The 20,913-nt window shown below is 37.4% G+C and overlaps 1 pseudogene; it reads left to right on the top strand.

Annotated features, from left to right (window-relative positions):
* The first annotated feature begins 388 nt into the window (after nt 1-388).
* Nucleotides 389-9,785, top strand: LOC101152988 (RNA-binding protein 15-like; annotated as a pseudogene).
* Nucleotides 9,786-20,913: the final 11,128 nt, after the last annotated feature.

The raw sequence follows: 20,913 nt of genomic DNA, 5'->3' as shown, positions 1-20,913 counted from the left end.
CTATGTTATTAAGAAGTAAAAATGAAATCCAAAAATATGTTTTCTATGACAAACATTCTTAAAACCAAAAGACATAATAAGTTTGAAAATGAAAGAGTGAAAGACAAAAAAAAAAAAAAAACCAGAAACCTAAAGAATTCCAGAATTGCATTCATAATAGCTGACAAAAGAGAATTTAATGTGGGGGGGTAAATAAAACAACAGTGAGAAGATATAACCATTGCAAATATACATATGCACCTAATAATAGGTTACACTAACTGTATAGTAGAGAAACAGATAAATCACTGGGAGTTTTTTTTTAACACCCAGCTATCAAAAATTTACTAAGCAGTATGTTGAGAGCCTCTTAGACTATCCAACTCTGCGTTGCTTTGCTGTTCGTGACATGAGACAGACAGTTGCCACGGGTGTCATCAAAGCAGTGGACAAGAAGGCTGCTGCAGTTGGCAAGGTCACCAAGTCTGCCCAGAAAGCCCAAATGAATATTACCCCTAATACCTGCAACCTCAGTCTTAATCAGTGGTGAAGGAATGGTCTCAGAACTATTTGTTTCAATTGGCCATTTAAGTTTAATAGTAAAGGACTGGTTAATGAAAGCAATGCATCATAAAACCTTCAGAAGGAAAGGAGAATGTCTTGTGGACCACTTTGGTGTGTGTGTGTCTGTGTGTGTGGCAGTTTTAAGTTATTAGTTTTTAAAATTAGAACTTTTTAATGGAAACAACTTGACCACAGATCTCTCACAGAGTTTTGAGACACATTAAAACAAATTTTAATGAGAAAAAAAGTACTAAGCAAAAATTAAACAGATTTTTATCTAAACATTATAATTAATAGACTTATACTATTAATTATATTGTTCAGATCTTTAATATGTATGTTCCAATGGTATGATTTATATATATATATATATATATATGCTACAATAGTTTATGCAACAAATAGCACATACATGTTTTTAGAATCATGTACATATTTACACTAGTAGACTAGGTTTACAGAAAGTTCCAATAAACCCAGGGACAATATTATGCAGATTTTTTATTGAAACAAGATCTAACTCTGTCACCCAGGCTGGAGTGCAGGGACATGATCATAGATCATTGCAATCTCTAACTCCTGGGCTCAAGCCATCCCTACCATCTCAGTCTTCTGAATAGCTAGAGCTACTACAGATGCACATCACCCCACCCAACTATTTTTCAAGAATTTTTTTGTACACACAGGGTCTTGCTATGTGCCCAGTCTGGTCTCAAACTCCTGGGCTCTAGGGATCCTCCCTCCTCTGCCTCCCAAAATGCTGGGATTACAGGCATGAGCCACTGCACCCAGACTTCATGCAGATTTTATCTTCTAAACATGAGATAATACAAGAAATTAATAATACAAAACTTTTACAAATGTCTCAAAGTTTGAAGGTAACATATTGCTAAATAACTCACAGGTTAAAAATGAAATTATAATCAAAATGAGTAAATACCTAGAATTGAATGAACTTGGAAATACAAAATATATGGTACATAACTAAAGTATTATTTAGAAAGAACATTTATACCTTTAAATATGTTTATGAAGAAACAATAAAAGTTGAAACAAAGTATGCTAAGCATCCGACTCAAGAAGTTATAAAAAAGAACATCAAAGCAAACCCAAAGAAGAAAAAAGATATAATAAGGGAAACAATATAATACATTTTTTAAGTAGAAGAGATTTATAAAACTAAAAAGCTCTATTTTTGAAAAGATTGCTAAGATAAACTTTTGATAAAAGTGAATAAGGAGAAAAGGAGACAACAAAGGTAAATAAAACGCTGATCAAAAAATAAAGATAGGAAAATAATTACAGGTTTCAAAAGAGATAAAATAAATAAATTCCTGGAAAATATATAAAATGCCAAACTAACCCAAGAAGAAAAAGGAAACTTAAAATAGACTCACAAGGATTAAGGAAATTTAATTGGTAGTTAAATCTCCAAACCAAAGATCTCCAGGCCTGCCGGCATGCTTTCAAAATGAACTCTATCAAACTTGGTTTTTGTTGTTGTTGTTGTTGTTTTGAGACAGGGTCTCGCTCTGTCACCCAGGCTGGAGTGTAGTAGCATGATTGTAGCTCACTGCAATCTTGAACTTCTGGGATCAAAGGATCTTCCTGCCATAGCCTCTGGAGTAGCTGGGACTACATACGGGCATGAGCTACCTGGTGCCGGCCTCTAACAAACTTTCAAAAACTAATTCCTGTTTTATAAATTATTCCAGAAAATGCAAAAAAAAAAAAGAGTTTCAATTCATTTTATAAAGCTAATATAATCTCATTTTCCTTATTGCTTCTGGATTTTAGCCGTAGTTTAGAAACTTTTCCCGACTCACAGATTGTAGAGGACTTCATCCTACCTTCTCTAGAACTTGTGTGATTTCATTTTATTTTTACATTTATCTCTTAGAGCCATTTGAAATTTATTCCAGTATGTGCTATAAATAATAGATCTGATATTCTCTATTCCCATGTAACTACACACAACTCACAGGTGCCAATTGTTAAATTTTCAGGGATTTTGTGAGCTGATTGTTAAACATAGCCATTATTACAAAATAAATTATATCAACTTAAAATGAAATAAATCATGTTAGAAATGAAGCTAATAAATATTCACAACTTATCATTCATATTACTTTGATACATTTTGCTACTATCAAGACTTCTGAGGTTATTTATATCTATCGTGTCCATACAATGGAAATACTATAAGCATGGAATGCTGCTATGCATCTTTTCCCAAGTCTTTATTTCATGATGCCATACTGATAGCATGAAATTGGCTATGGTGGGAGCATTTACATCACAAAAGTTAGTGATGCTAAAATCAGGGCTTAATTTATTATTTCATTGATTGTGTAGAACAAGGATCACTATGGCCAGTAGGCCAAATCCAGCCTGCCAGCTGTTTGTGTAAATAAAGTTTTATTGGAAGACAGCCACAGCTCTTTGTTCACTATCATCCATGGCTGCTTTTATGCTTTCATGGCAGTTGAATAGTTGCAACAGATACCATATGGACCAAAAAGCATAAAATATTTCCTATCTGGCCTTTACAGAAAACCCTAGTCTAGACTTTAAAAGATAACAGAGAAAATGTTAGCAGCATAGATTAATTTTAAAAGTGTATGATAGGCAGTCTCAGTATGAGGGCAGCTGAAGCAGCTGGCTCAATTAAGATGAGGCTTCTGCTACTTCTCCTGGTGGTGGTGTCGGCAGTGGTGGCCAACCTGGGCAGCATGCCCAGCAAGAGATTAAAGATGCAATACACCACAGGGCCACCGCTCAAGTTCTAGATTTGTGTTTCCTAAGATTACAGGTGGGTGTTTGAGGAGCACATGTGGGTTATTAGCCAGCAGTACCCAGACATCACCCTGAAGGAGAGAATTACCTCCCTCAACAAATATATATAGACACATAGCATCTTTCCTGACAGCCTTCAATCTATTACTAATAGGGTTAATAATTGTTGTCAAGGATCCTTTTGCTTTCTTTGGCATACAAGCTCCTAGCCTTTGGTGAAATACATAGCATAGATAAAAAACAATCACAACTTCTGGAAATCAAGGATACACTTAGAGAAATGCAAAATGCACTGGAAAGTCTCTGCAATAGAATCAGACAAGCAGAAGAAAGAACTTCAGAGCTCAAAGACAAGGTTTTTGAATTAACCCAATCCAACAAAGACAAAGAAAAAATAATTTAAAAAATGGACAAACCCTCCAAGAAATTTGGGATTATGTTAAATGACCAAACCTAAGATTAATTGGTGTTCCTGAGGAAGAAGAGAAATCTAAGTTTGGAAAACATATTTAAGGGAATAATTGAGGAAAACTTCCCAACTTTGCTAGAAATCTAGATATCCAAATATAAGAAGCTCAAAGAACACCTGAGAAATTTATAGCAAAAAGATAATCACTTAGGCGCGTAGTCATCACATTATCTAAAGTCAAGAAGAAGGAAAGACTCTTAAGAGGTGTGAGGCAAAGCACCAGCTAACCTCTAAAGGAAAACCTAGCAGATTAACGCAGATTTCTCAGCAGAAATCCTACAAGCTAGAAGAGATTGGGGCCCTATCTTCAGACTCCTTAAACAAAACCATTATCAGCCAAGAGTTTTGTGTCCCGCAAAACTAAGCTTCATAAATGAAGGAAAGACACAGTCTTTTTCTGACAAACAAATGCTGAGAGAATTCACCAGTATCAAGCCAACACTACAAGAATGGCTAAAGGAGCTCTAAATCTTGAAACAAATCCTTGAAATACACTAAAATAGAACCTCCTTCAAGCATAAATCTCACAGTGCCTACAAAACAAAAACACAATTAAAAAAAAAAACAGGTATTCAGGCAACAAACAACAAATAGCACCACGAATAGAACAGGACCTCACATCTCACTACTAAACGTTGAATGAAAATGGCCTAAATGCTCCAGTTAAAAAATACAGAATGGCAGAATGGATAAGAATTCACCAACCAAGTAACTGCTGTCTTTAAGAGACTCATCTAACACATAAGGACTCACATAAACTTAAGGTAAAGGGATAGAAATAGACATTTCATGCAAATGGACATCAAAAGCAAGCAGGAGTAGCTATTCTTATATTAGGCAAAATGAGCTTTAAAGCAATGGCAGTTAAAAAAAGACAAAGAGGGACATTATATAATGATGAAAGGACTTATCCAACAGGAAAGTTTCACAATTCTAAATATATATACACCTAACACTGGAGCTCCCAAATTTATAAAACAATTACTACTAGGCCTAAGAAATGAGATAGACAGCAACATAATAATAGTGGGGGACTTCAATACTCCACTGACAGCACTAGACAGGTCATCAAGACAGAAAGTCAACAAGGAAACAATGGATTTAAACTATACCCTAGAACAAATGGACTTAACAGATATTTACAGAACATTCTGCCCAGCAACTGCAGAATATACATTCTATTCATCAGCACATGGAACATTCTCCATGTTAGACCATATGATAGGCCACAAAACAAGTCTTAATACATTTAAGAAAATTGAAATTAAATCAAGTACTCTCTCAGACCACAGTGGAATAAAATTGGAAATCAACTCCAAAGGAACCTTCAAATACATGGAAATTAAATAACCTGCTCCTGAATGATTGTTGGGTCAACAATAAAATCAAGATGAAAATTTTAAAAGTATTTGAACTGAATGATAATAGTGACACAACCTATCAAAACCTCTGGAATACAGCAAAGACCTTGCTAAGAGGAAAATTCATAGCATTAAATGTCTATATCAAAAAGTCTGAAAGAGCACAAATAGACAATCTAAGGTCACACCTCAAGGAACGAAACAAACAAGAATGAGCCAAACCCAAACCCTGCAGAAGAAAATAAATAACAAAGATCAGAGCAGAATTAAATGAAATTGAAACCAAAAAATACAAAAGATAAATGAAACAAAAACCTGATTCTTTGAAAAGATAAATAAAATTGGCCGGGTGCGGTGGCTTACGCCTGTAATCCCAGCACTTTGGGAGGCCGAGGTGGGTGGATCACGAGGTCAGGAGATCAAGACCATCCTGGCTAACACCGTGAAACCCCATCTCTACTAAAAATACAAAAAAATTTAGCCAGGTGTGGCGTCGGGCTCCTGTGGTCCCAGCTACTCAGGAGGCCGAGGCAGGAGAATGGCGTGAACCTGGGAGGCAGAGCTTGCAGTGAGCCGAGATTGCACCATTGCACTCCAGCCTGGGCGACAGAGCAAGACTCCATCTCAAAAAAAAAAAAAAAGAAAAGATAAATAAAATTGATAGACCACTAGTAAGATTAACCAAGAAAAGAAGAGAGAAGATCCAAATAAGCTCAATTAGAGATGAAACAGGAGATATTACTACTGATACCGGAGAAATACAAAAGATTATTCAAGGCTACTATGAACAGCTTTACACACATAAACTAGAAAACCTAGAGGAAATGGATAAATTCCTGGAAATATACAATCCCCCTAGATTAAAACAGGAAGAAATAGAAACGCTATTCTATTCTAAAACCAATAACAAGCAGCAAGATTGAAATGGTAATTTTAAAAACCTCCAACAAAAAAAGTCCAGGATCAAATGGATTCACAGTTGAATTCTTTCAGACATTCAAAGAATTTGTACCAATCCTATTGATATTATTCCACAAGATAAAGAGGGAATCCTCCTTAAGTCATTCTATGAAGCCCGTATCACTCTAATACCAAAATCAGGAAAGGACATAGCAAAAAAAGAAAACTACAGACCAATATCCCTGATGAATACAAATGCAAATATCCTTAACAAACTATTAGCTAACAAAATCCATCAGAATATCAAAAAGATAATCCACCATGATCAAGTGAGTTTCATACCAAAGATGGTTTGACATATGCAAGTCAATAAATGTGATACACTACATAAACAGAATTAAAACCAAAAATCACATTATCATCTCAATCAATGCAGAAAAAGCATTTGACAAAATCTAGCATTCCTTTATGATTAAAACCCTCAGCAAAATCAGCATAGAAGGGACATACCTTAATGTAATAAAAGCTATCTATGACAAACCCAAGCTGAAGTAATACTGAATGGGGAAAAGTTGATAGCATTCCCCCTGAGAACTGGAACAAGACAAGGATGTCCACTCTCACCACTTCTATTCAACATAGTACTGGAAGTCCTAGCCAGAGCAATTAGACAAGAGAAAAAAATAAAGGGCATCCAAATTGGTTAAGAGGAAGTCAAACTGTCGCTGTTTGCTGATGATATGATAGTATACCTAGAAAACCCTAAAGACTCCAACAGAAAGCTCCTAGAACTAATAAATGAATTCAGCAAAGTTTCAGGATACAAAATTAATGTACACAAATCAGTAGCTCTGCTATACACCAACAACAACCAAGCTGAGAATCAAATCAAGAACTCAACCCCTTTTACAATAGTTGCAAAAATAATAATAATAATAATAATAATAAATAACACTTTGGAATATACCTAACAAAGAAGATAAAAGACCTCTACAAGGAAAACTACAAAACACTGCTGAAAGAAACAAATCTGGAAGCATCACATTATCTGACTTCAAACTATACTATAAAGCCATAGTCACCAAAACAGCATGCTGCTGGTAGAAAAATAGGCACATAGACCAATGAAAGCAGCAGTAGAAAGACCAATAGTGGCAGCAGGTGGCAACAGAGTCTCCACCTGGACAAGTCCAGCAGCTGAGGTGGCAGTCGCAAGTATGACACTAGTGGGGGCTACTACAGTGGCATCTTGCATAGTTATAGCTTCCCAGCACCAAAAATTACTCAGGCGGGGCGAGTCGCGCAGCAGCTCCTGGGGTGGAGGGGTGGAGGGATGGAGTTGCTTTCCTCTGGGGCCACCTCTTCAGCTCTTGTCCTAGCTGAGTGAGGAAGCGGTGGAGGATGGCCTGTTTCATGAGTTCAAAGGCTTCAGGGATGTAAGGGTCAAAATCAATCACCTGTCGGATTCTGGCAGCGGAGATGAGCCGGTAGCCTTTGTGAACTTCCCACAGCCAGAGGACGCGTGGGTGGCCAGGCACGCAGAGGCGGCCTGGTGCTCTCTGACCTGCTCTGAAGACAGAAGCTGTGCATGGGAGCCGGCACCACAGCTGCTCCCCTTTAGACAAAGATATTTATCCTCCATCAGCCAGTGTGGTGGGAGCCTCTGTAGATGGTCACCCGCACTCCCCTGGAGGTGGTGGAGGCCAGAGATCACTTTCCCCTGGTGGTACGGCTTTGGGATACAGAGACTAGGTCTGCAGCAGATGGCTCTTTGCCGCCTACCTCCTCCACCTCTGCCACCATTGCCTGGAGAGCTGGAAAGAAAAGGAGACTATCTGTTCTATGAGAGAGTGCACCCAGCATACAGTCTTAAACCAAGGGAGGGAGCTGAAGCAGATGCTGCTCGTTTCAGAAAAGTGGATGAGATGTCACCCAAGGATCATCACAGAACTAACCAGATGCTTTTCTTTGGCAACCTAGACACAACTGTAACAGAGAGTGACAAAAGAAGGGTGTTTGATCGCTTTGGAGTCATCACAGAAGTAGATATCAAGAGCCCTTTTCTTGGCCAGAGCAGTAATTACGGCTGTCTCAAATTTGAGAACCTAGATATGTCCCACAGGGCCAAATTAGCAATGTTCAGCAAAATTATAATTTGGAATCCTATCAAAATTGGTTATGGTAAAGCTACACACACCACCCGCCTCTGGGTGGGTGGCCTGAAACCTTGGATGCCTCTTGCTGCCCTGGCATGAGAGTTTGACCAACTTGGCACCATACACCCCACAGACTACAGAAAGGTGATAGTTGGGTGTATATCCAGTATGAAAGCCTGGATGCAGTGCACGCTGCCTGGACCCATATGCAGGACTTCCCACTTGGTGGCCCAGATCACCACCTTAGAGTAGACTTTGCAGACACCAAACGTCGTTACCAGCAACAATATATGCAGCCTCTGCCCTTGACTCATTATGAGCTGGTGACAGATGCTTTTGGACATCAGGCCCTTGGCCCTTTGAGGGGTGCTTAGGATAGGACACCATCCTTACTATACAGAGATTGTGATAGAGACCTTTATCCTGATTCAGATTGGGTGCCACCCCCCACCCCCAATCGGAGAAGGCAGCATTGGGACTGCAGCTACTGCTGTGCCTGCTTACGAGCCATTGAATAACCTGGATCACAGGCGGGATAGTTGTTGGTCTTTGGACAGGGACAGAGGTGATTAAGATCTGCCCAGCAGCAGAGACCAGCCTGGTAAGCAAAAGCTGCCTGAGGAGAATGGAGGACGGCATCTCGATGGGTCTCCTGAGAGTGACTGCCCACAAAAATGTCACTGCGCTCCTTCTCCTGACCACAGTCCAGAATTGAGCAGTAGCCAGGATCCTTACAACAGCGACAATGATCCATTTCCCGTCTTCTCTTGGAAAGGCCCTCTCCAATCAGAGACGGATGAGGTAGTTTGGAGAAGAGCCAGGATGACAAGCGAGACCATAAAAACTCTGCCTCAGCTGAGTGGATAGGAAGCACCACTGAGGGGAAAAACCTTCTGAAAAAAGAAGACCACACTGATGGGAGTGGACCTAGCACAAACACTGCTTCCTGGAAGCTGAAGTCCCCTTCCCAGAAACAGGATGAGGGGACGGCCCCTGTGGCAGCAGCCTCTCCCAAACTCTGTTTGGCCTGGCAGGGCATGCTTCTACTGAAGAACAGCAACTGTCCTTCCAACATTGCAACATGCAGTTGTTGCAGGGTGACCTCCAAGTGGCTAGCAGTCTTCTTGTGGAGGGCCAAAGTGGCCCAGCTCAGGATCACTCAGTGTCTCTGTTTAGACCAGCCCAAGTTGGATGAAGTAACTCGATGCATCAAAGTAGCAGGGCCTAATGGTTATGCCATTCTTCTGGCTGTGCCTGGAAGTTCTGACAGCCGGTTCTCCTCTTCCTCAGACACTGTCACTTCTACTAAGAGGCTGCTTAGGAGCCTTGTGTCCTATTTAAAGCAAAAGCAGGTACCCAGGGTGATCAGCCTGGGGAGGGGGGCACAACAAAGACAAGGAAAACACCGGGATCCTTCTTGCCTTCCCACCTTGTGAGCTCTCCCAACAATTCCTGGATTCCAAGGCACTGGCTAAATCTGAAGAAGATTACCTGGTCATGATTATTGTCCATGCAAAACTGGTTGAACAGCAGATGGAGATGTGGAATTCAAAGCTCTAATGGACCTTTTTGAAGAGAAATTGTGGCTTATGTGGAATTTACGTGGCCCTCTGATGGAAGAAAGGTAATCTATTTAGTATTTGTGCATTTCACTAAAATGGCAGCTTAAAGTTTTGTATCTGCCATTGTGATGCCAATGCCAGTGTTTTAAGTGGGGAAAAAAATGACCTGTTTGCTTTGTGCTATGTACATAAGATTTCTAGAAGAGTAAAGAAAAACCTTTTTGATGGCTCACACAGCTTAAGAGTAGCTGTCTCTCAAACATGCACTCACAGTTGAGCTGCTTTTGTTTTATTCTAAATAAATTGTTTCTTTTGAAGAAAAAAAAGAAGTAGGCACATAGACCAATGGAACAGACTAGAGAACCCAAAATAAAGCCAAATACTTACAGCCAACTGATCTTTGACAAAGCAAACAAAAACGTAAAGTGGGGAAAGGACACCCGATTCAACAATTGGTGCTGGGATAATTAGCAAGCTACATGTAAGAGAATGAAACAGGATCCTCATCTCTCACCTTATACAAAAATCAACTCAAGATGGATCAAGAACTTAAATCTGAGACCTGAAACCATAAAAATTCTAGACAATAACATCAGGAAAACACTTCTAAACATTGGCTTAGGCAAAGATTTCATGACCAAGAACCCAAAAGCAAATGCAACAAAAACAAAGATAAATAGGTGGGACTTAATTAAACTAAAGAGCTTTTGCATGGCAAAAGAAACAATCAGCAGAATAAACAGACAACCCACAGAGTGGGAGAAAATCTTCACAGTCTATACATCTGACAAAGGATTAATATCCAGAATCTACAAGGAACTCAAACAAATTAGAAAAAAACAAACAATCGCATCAAAAAGTGGGCTAAAGACATGAACAGACAATTCTCAAAACAAGATATACAGATGGCCAACAAACATATGAAAAAGTGCTCAACATCACTAATGATCAGGGATATGCAAATCAAAACCACAGTGCACTAACACCTTACTCCCACAAGAATGGCCATAATAAAAAAATAATAGATGCTGGCGTGGATGCGGTGAAAAGGGAACACTTCTACACTGCTGGTGGGAATGTAAACTAGTACAACCACTATGGGAAACAGTGTGGAGAACAGTTTGCAGACCTTGTAGAACTACCATTTGATCCAGCAATCCCACTGCTGGTTATCTACCCAGAGGAAAAGAAGTCATTATTCGAAAAAGATACTTGCACACTCATGTTTATAGCAGCACAATTCATAATTGCAAAAATATAGAACCAGCCCAAATGCCTATCAATCAACAAGTGGGTAAAAGAAACTGTGGTGTGTGTGTGTGTGTGTGTGTGTGTGTATATATATCACATATATATATATATATGTGATGAGTGATGAGTGCACCAAAATCTCAGAAATCACCACTAAATAACTTATTCATGTAACCAAACACTACTTGTTCCCCAAAAACCTATTGAAATAAAAAATAAAGTATACTATTAAGATTTTTTAATTTGTATATTTGTAGCTGTTACATTGTGAATAGCAGAAAAAAATGGCAAATAATCTCCCAATATTTAAAAGGTATTATCCAATGCAGCAAGGAAGTCACATCTTTCACAAGTCAATATTCAATGTCTTTGTCATTTTACTCTATATGGTATGTTAAATGAAAATATCAACTGACATTCATGTGACAATTCATGTGACATTCATGTAACTTATCAATTACAATCATAAATTGGTTATGGATAGAAAAGTTCAGCAAAAATCAAGAAAAGCATTCTGTGAGAATTTATGAATCATTTAGAATTTATAATAGAAAGAATTGTATATTTTATTATTTTTAAATGCTTGCTAAACATCCTTTATATCAGTAAAATTTATACTATACATACATACACACACATATATATATGCACATACATGTGTATTAAATATTTACCAGGCCAACGCCAGCTACACAGCATCCCAGTTCCACTTATTAAAAAACTTTATCACTCTAGTTTAAAGTGAACAACACAATAGAACTATTACCTATGGTACCTACTCAGAACTATAATGCAAGGAATAATATTTTAAGTTTGATCAGCTGAATTCCACTGATACATATTGTGCAGAATTTTTCCTAGTTGTATTAATCTTTCTAAAGTAGCCACAATCCTTCCTATATTTTTTAAAATACTTGTTTTTTAAAATGTATCTTTTCCTTACTGATTTGAGAGGCTGTCTTTATTGTATACTAAATTTCCAAATGCACTTCTACTTTATTTCTCATTTTTCTATTTTTTGTCCCATTAGTCTGTCTGCCTATTTGTGTGTCAATACCAAATTATGTTAATTATAAAGGGTTTATGGTATATTTTAATTTTTGGTAAAAGAAACTCCTCCCACTCTCACTTGATTGCTCTTCTTTTTCAGGGTGTTTGACTATTCTTGTTTGATGTCCTTTCAGGTAAATTTTATAATCAACTTGTCTATTTGGGGGTTGTGGGGACGAAATCTGATTATATTCTTATTGGGTATTTCACAAGTTTATAAATTAAAATAGTGAGAATGTTATTTTTTATGATGTTGAGTTTTTCTGTCCAAGAACAAGGTACATTTTTTCATTTGCTGCAATCAACTTTTGTAATTTTCAAGTGTATTTTTCTCATATAGGATTTGGATACTTGTAATTGAGTTTATAACTTGGCACTTACTTTCTTTGTTATATCATAAATGAGAGGATTCTCTTCCATTATATTTTGTAATGGGTTTTGTTTATATTACAAAAGCAATTGATTTTTAAATGTTAATTTTGTGAGCTGCTACGTTACTATTTTTTTTATTTGAGGTAAGTTTTTATCAATTGTTTTGGATTTTCCAGATATATAATCATGTCATCTGAAAATATCTCTTCACTTCCAATTACTGTATCCTCCAGTTGTTTTCTCTTATCTAATTACAATGGTCAATAGCTTCAAAATAATGTCATATAGGAGTAGAAATTGGTCCCTTTCTAGAACCTGACTGTAGTGGGAAAGTTTTCAGTGTCTCCTTATTAAGATGCTAGGTTTGGGGCTGAATTATATTTATCATTGAGGAAGTGTAGTAGGGCAAATAGTGGCCTCAAATATCAGGTCCTATTTCCTAAAACCTGTAAATGTTACCTCATATGGCAAAGGCTTTGCGGACATGATTAAATTAAGGGTTCTGAGATAGAGAGATTATCCTTGATTATGTGAGAGGGCCCTAAATGCAATCACATGAGAGGAAGACAGAGGGAGATTTTACATATGCAAAGAAAAAAAAGGCAATGTGACCGTGGTGGCATAGACGGGGGAGATGCAGCCACAAGCCAAGGAATGCCAAAAGGTGGAAGAGGCAAGAAACAGATTCTCCCCTGGAGCCTCCATAGGCAGTGCAGACCAGCCAACACCTTTGTTTTGGCCCAATGATACCCATTTTGAACTGCTTTTTATTAAAGAAAACCTCTGGTCTCCAAAACTATGAAAAAATAGATTTGTTGTTTTAAGCCACCTATTTTATGATAATTTGTTCCAGCAGCCTCAGGAAACTATGACAGGAAATATCCAATAAATCTCTTTTTTTAATTCTTTTTAACATAACTAATGACATTATTAAATGTCTCTTCTCCATCTGTGGATACAATAGTAACTTTTTTCTCATCTTTATTAATATGATGAATTACATTGACTTATTTCCTTGGATTAAATCACCTTTATATTCCTGGAATAAATTTCACTAAGTAATGATGTATTTTTTTTTAACATTCTGTTGGGTTTTCTTTGCTGATCTTTTAAGATTTTTGCATCAATACCCATAAGTGAGACTGGCGTGGGGTTTGTTTTGATTTTTGTTTTATTGGTGCAACCTGTCTCAAGTTTTGAGATCAATGTCATACTCAATTCATAAAGCAAATTCAGAAGTTTAATTTTCTATTCTCAGCAATAATGTAAGTAGTATTATTATTAGACGATTTTCAAGGTTTGGCAGAATTCTATGCAAACATCTGAGGTTGGTGCTTTTTACTATGGGGAAACTCATATTAATTACTTTTTGATATTTATATTTCTTCTGTGATATTGATCAGCATAGAATTTCTGTCTCTGTCAATTTTGAAAACATATTTATCTTTAAAAATTATCCACTTCACTTTGGTATTTATATAATATTTAATTTATATATATATAATATATATAACATACATTTATATATTATATATGTATTATTTTAGAGACAGGGTCTTGCTCTGTCACCCAGGCTAGTGTGCAGTGGCAAGGTCATAGCTCACTGTACCTTAAACTTTTAGGTTCAAGTGATCCTCCCATCTCTGCCTCCTACGTAGCTAGGACTACAGGCATGTGCCACCACATTCAGCTAATTTTTTTTTATTTTTTGTAGAAACAAGGTCTCGTTATGTTGCCTAGGCTGATCTCAAACTCCTGGTCTCAAGTGGTTCTCCCATTTGGTGTTACACTTGTGAGCCACTGTGCTCAGCCTAGTATTTGTCTTTGTTTTGAATAGATTTGGGCAAAATGGCTTTATGATTATAAAAACTTCCCTTTTCATCCTTATTGCTCTCTTGTCATTTCTAATTTTATGTATTTGTCCTTTCTCTTTTTTTTCCTCCGTTACATTAACTAATGAGTATGTATCCTGTAATTTTTTTAATGACAACTTTGGGGTATTTGTTAATTCCACTGCTTTAATTTTATTTCATTAATTTCTGCTTTTGTCTTTATTAATTTTCCTGCTGCTTTATTTCTAATACATTGTTCTTTTTCTAGCTGTTTGCATTTGGTATTTAACTCATATTCTCATTTTTTAATTATTCCTGCAATAGACACTTAATGCTATAAATATTTTCCTGATAATTGCTTTAGCCATATCCCATAGCTCTAATATGTTTTCATTTTCATGATTTTCAAAACTTTGAATTTTATATTACATTTTCCTTTAAAACCCCAAATCATTTAAGAACATGTTTTAAATTTTCAAATTGAACAGATCTTTTAATATTTTGTTATTATTTCTATTATGTTATATCAAGCTCAGAAAATGTGTTTCATTTCTTTTCTTTGGAATTTATTAAGTTTTTTTGTAATTTAAGATAAGGTCAATTTTTATGAATGTTTCATGAACAATTAAAGAGATTATGAAGTATGAAGTCTCTGTTTTCACTGTTCAGGGTTCAATGCATCTATAGAATTATAGTCATGCACCACATGCTTGACATTTAGGTCATAATGACATATAGGTCAACAATGGACAACCTATTTGATAGTGGTCCCATAAGATTATAATACTGTATTTTTATGGTGTCTTTTCTATGTTTAGATACACAAATACTTACCATTATATTATAATTGCCTGCAGTATTCAGTACCGTAACATGAACATGAACATGTTTGTAGTCTAGGAACAATAGGCTATACCATATATCCTGAGTATGTAGTAGGCTCTACCATCTAGGTTTGTGTAAGTATACTCTATGATGCTTGCAAAATGATAAAATTGCGTAAAAATGTCTTTCTCAGACTGTATCCCTGTCATTAAATGGTGCATGGCTATGTATTATTTGTTGTTGTTTAGGTCTTCTATATTCTAATTTTTTTCCGCTTGATCTCTCTTGTACGCTGATAGCACTTAGCGGCCTTTACTTTTGATCAATTTGCTTTTATTTGAAGTTCATGGCTCACTTTTTCCCCCATGAAATAATTACATTTATTATTCTGGTATCTTCTGGCATAAAACAGTACTACATGTATTATTCTGGTATCTTCTGGCATAAAACAGTACTATCATGAAGTCTGGTGACAATCTGGCTTTCCCCTTATTAATGACTTTTTTTTGTCTTGGATGCCCAAAGGATTTATTTTCGTTCCTTTTTAAAATAAAGTCCAATCGTTTCACTAGACTATATCTTGGTTTTAGCTGTTCTGAGTCAATTTTCTCAGGAACACAGTGGATCTTTTCAATATATGCTTTCAAATTGTTTTTTATTTTGGAAAAATTTTCTTCAATCATAGTGTTTAATATATATTCTCTTTCATTGACTTCTCCAGGGGCTCCTTTTGTTTGTATTTTGGATCTCCTTTGCCTACATTCTATGTTTATCTCTTTCTCTTATATCATTATTCTCTCCTTTTCATGTCTTTTTTATTTATAAAAATGTCATCCTTTCCACCTTTTGCTTAAGACATTATCAGTTGTATCCACTTGCCTTCTTTATTTCTATAATGATTTTTAAATTTTATTTCTAATTCTTTATTGAGTCATCCCTCTTTTCAAGGCATTTTTTCTCAATGAACACATCTTTAGTGTCTCTCGTTCTGCTTTATGTTGTTGTTTAAGTTTTGTAATTTTTAAAATTTCTGTATCTTCATTTTAAATATTAGGTAGAAATTTTAATTTATTTTCATCTCTATTGGCATGCTTTCACTGTCTGTAGAGAGGTTATTCTGCTCCTTATTCTTTTCTTTTTATAATTTTTTATGAGATGTGACTCTACCTCTAGCTAGCACTACCTTTGTGCTTTGTGGTCTAACTAAAATGACCTTTGTATCTTTGTGGCTACATGTTCTGAGATTTACCTTCTCTGCTTCCTTCACTTTTACCTGGGCCCTTTCTTTTTGTCCCTATTGTTTCTGTTCAGCTTGATTTATATTGTACTTGCTTCAGTTTCTTCTAAGAGTGGAGTTTTGTTTTGAAATGAAACTTCTGTTTATTAATTTCAAGAGTTTATAAACCCAGGTAGCTCCAGAATAGTCAGACTTTATTGTAATTATAGCACACTTGCATTCTCTTACAAATTGAACCTTGTAGAACATTACCCTCTCCCATCCCCAATTTTAGCTTCTCTTCCCTTCTTGCCTCACTGTGCTTTCCAATGAGTACATCATGGCAATTTGAGGCTTTTCCTATTCATAGGACCATTAAAAACTCAGTTGCCTTTCCTCCACTTCGTCCTACTCAAATTCTGATACACAGGACTGGGATACAACAGTGGTTTGTTCCCACTATTTAGAGGGTCATCACGATACCTTGTCATCTAGCTGTATTTTAGATATCATCATGAGTCCTTAGTTTAGATGTTACTGTTCCTCTATCTATTTTTATGAGGCAATATGGAGAGAGTCAAAGTTATATGGCCATCTTCCCAGAATACCAACCACAATTCTTACTGGAGAAAGTTTAGGTGTATTCCTTTTAAGATTGGGAACAAAACAGGAATGTGCTTGATTACCACTACTGCTTACTGTAACTCTAGAGGTCATGACCAAAATATAAAGAAAATAAGTACAAAGTGTAAAAATTGAAAGAAATAAGACAAAATTTTGGGTAAACATGTGATCATCTACCTATAAAAATCCATGAGAATGAATAAAATGATTACTATAACTATTCAGATAGTTCAGCATGGATGCCAGATAAACACTTAATGTAAAAATTTAAAACTTACAAAATCACAAAAGTCATATTAGAAAATTTGAAAGACAAACTACCACTTACAATTTAAAACTACATAGTATTAGGAATTAATTTAACCAAGACTATGCAAGACTACTATAGAGAAAAAATGAAACTACAATGAAGAATATAAAGATAACCTAACAAATAAGAAGACAATTCATATTCTTGGATGAGATGACTAAATATTATAAAGATGATAATTATCTCCAAATTGATCCACAAATTCAATGCAATACCAATCAAAATGCCAGTTGCATTTTTTGAGGAACTGATAAATACAGTTTTAAAATGTTATAGGAGAACAGATATATACAAATATTTAGATAAATGATGAAAAAGAAGACTTAAGAAAAAAACTTGCCATACAAGTTTTTTTCTACAAGTACATAATCAGATATACAATGAAGCCATTGTTAAAAAAGAAAAGTGTGGTATGCACTTCAAGAACAGGCATATAGACCAAAGCAACCAGATAGAATGCTCAGCATCAGACACAGATCTGCTCAGAGTCAGACCTAGAGAGACTCTTATTTTATTTCCAATTTAGGTGACACCACAATTCAAATGGGAAAGAATTCATTATTTTGGAGTCAGTACTGGGAAAATTGAGTCATTACATGAAGAAAAATAAAGTAATTTTGGACCAAAAGTGGTCACCAGGGGTATTAAAAATCTAAATGTAAAGATAAAACTATCAAGTTAATAGGAGAAAATGTAGGAAAATATCTTTGTAACTTATAAGAAAAAAACTTTTTAAACAAAACCCAAAGATACAAACCATAAAGTAAGAAATTTATGAATTTGATTAAAGTAAAACTAAGGATCTCTAGTCAATGATCAAAATGATGAATAAAGTTAAGAGACTAAAATTGGGGGAAGATATTTGCAAAATGTAAAATTAATGAGGGACCAATATACAGAATAGAAATCCTGCAAAGCAACTAGAAATCCTGCAAAGCAACTAGAAAAAGATAGGATCCCCAAAATAAAATGGACAAAAGACATGGCAAAGTAATTTACAAGAAAGAAAACCAAAAGACTAAGAAGCACATGAAGAGGTATTCTACTTAATGAGTACTCATAGAATGCAAATTAAACAAAAATGAAGTCAGATCTTCCCAACTTGATCTATAGATTCAATGCAATACCAGTCAAAATCCCAGCAAGTTTGACAATCTGATTGTAAAGTTTATATAGGGAGGCAAAAGACCTAGAATAGCCAACACAGTATTGAAGAGAACAAAGTTGCTGAACTGACATTACCCAACTTTAAGACTTACTGTTATAAATCTAATAGTAATCAAGACACTGTGGTATTGAAGAAAGAATAGATGGATCAATGAAACAGAATAGAGAGCCCAGAAATAGACTCGCATGAATATAGTCAACTGATTTTTGACAAAGGAGCAAAAGCATTCACTGGGGAAGAGATATTATTTTTCCACAAATGGTGCTGGAACAACTGGACATCACATGCAAAAAAAATGAATCTAGACACAGCTTTCTATACCCTTCACAAAAATTAACACAAAATGGATCACAAACCTATATGTGAATGCCACACTATAAAAACTCCTGAAATACAGGAGATACAACACCAAAGGCACAATTCATGAAATAAATAATTGATAAACTGGACTTCATTAAAATTAAAAACTTCTGTTCTGTGAAAGACACTGTCAAGGGACTATAAAGACAAGCCACAGACTAGGAGGAAGTATTTGCAAGACATATCTGATAAGGACCTGTTATTCAAAATATACAATGAACTCTTAAAACTAAAATGAACTAAACAATAAAAAATAAGAAAATAAGTGGGAGATAAGGCCAAGATGGCCGATTAGAAGCAGGTGAGGTCCGTGGCACTCACAGAGAGGAACGAAAGGGCCAAGTGAATACGGCACCTTCAACCAAAATATCCAGGTACCCACACTGGGACTAATCAGGGAAACAACCCACGGAGAACGAAGTAAAGCAGGGTGGGGCTGTGGCACCAGGGGAACCCCCACCCCCAGCCAAGGGAAGTGGTGAGTGATTTTGTGACCCCCGGAAACCATGTTTCTCCCACAATCTTTGCAACCCACGGATCGGGACCCCTCATGGGCCCACCCCACTAGGGCCTTGGGTCCCACACACAGAGCCTTGTGAAGTCTCGGCATAGCAGCTACCCAGGCATGCACAGAGAGACCCAGGAGCTTTACATACTCCAGCCCTGGGATCGCTAGCAAGGGTGTCTGCAGCTCAGACAAGGTGGGAGGTCATGCATACCCTTAGGAAGGGGGCTGAATCCAGGGGGCCAAGCAACATCAGTCTGCAGGCCCCATTTCCATGGCACCTCACAAGATAAAGACCCACTAGCTTGGAATTACAGCCAGTGACCAGCAACAGGGTGGAGCCTGCCTGAGAAGGGATGGAATCCCCGGGAGGAGGGGTGGGCTGCCATCTCTGCTGTCTGGCCAACTCAGCTCTTCCAGCCTAAGAGCTCTGGAAAATCCAAAAGGTCCAGACAAGGAAGGGTCACCACAAGCATAGCATAGCTGCTTTAACAGAATGTGGCCAGACTGCTTCTTGAAGCAGGACCCTGGTCCATTCTTCCTCACTGGGCCCAACCTCCTAGCCAGGGACTTCAGCCACCCCGCCTGTATTCCATAAACAGAGCTCTGATCTCTCACTGAGATGGTGTGTGTGTGTGTGTACGTGTGTGTGTGTGTGTGCATGTTTGGGAGGGGAATGGGGATGGACTGCCATCTTGGTTGTTTGGAGTACTCAGCCATTCCAGCCTGCATGCTTTGGAGAGTCCAAGCCAACGGGAGCAGATGCTGTTCCCCAGCACAGCATGGCTATTTTGTCCAGGCATGGCCTGACTACTTCTTTAAGCAGGACCCTAACCTATTCCTCCTCATAGGGCGGCTCCTCCCAGCTAGGGCCTCCAGCCACCACCACCTGTGTTCTATACAGTTCTAATGTCTCCCAGGATTGGAGTGCCCAGAGGGACAGGGCAGGTTGCCACCTTGGCTATTCAGGCATCTCAACTTGTCCAGCCTGTGGGCCTTGGAGAGCCCAAACTGATCAGGGACTGAAGAGATCCCCAACACAGCACAGCTGCTCTACCATAAAGTAGCCAGACTGCTTCTTTAAGTGGGTCCTTGATCCTGTTCCTCCTGACAAGGTGAGACCTCCCAACTGGGGTCCCCAGCCACCTCCTCCAGGTGCCTTCCAGCTGACAACAGGTCAGTACCCCCCGGGATGGAGCTTCCAGGGGAAATGGCAACCTGCCATCTTTACTGTTTCACAGCCTTCACTAGTGGTGATACCTCCTGGTATGGGAAAAACTAAGATGACCAGGGTCTGGAGCAGACCCCCAGCAAACTGCAGCAGCCCTGTGGAAGAGTAGCCAGACTGTTAAAAACAAGCAGAAAACAACAACAACAAAACACACACACAAACCCCATCCAAAAGTCAGCAACTTCAAAGATCAAAGGTAGATAAGCCCACAAAGATAAGAAAGAATCAGTGCAAAAACAATGAAAACTCAAAACACCAGTGTTCCCCTTTTCCCCCAAATGACCACAATACCTCTCCAGCAAGGACTCAGAACTGGGTTGAGGCTGAGATGACTGAAATGACAGAATTAGGCTTCAGAATGTGGATAAAAACAAACTTTGCT

This window comes from Gorilla gorilla, chromosome 4 (assembly GCF_029281585.2).
Source record: "Gorilla gorilla gorilla isolate KB3781 chromosome 4, NHGRI_mGorGor1-v2.1_pri, whole genome shotgun sequence".
Lineage (NCBI taxonomy): Eukaryota > Metazoa > Chordata > Mammalia > Primates > Hominidae > Gorilla > Gorilla gorilla.
Note: the sequence above shows the minus strand (reverse complement) of the source record. Positions and strands in the feature narration are given on the sequence as shown.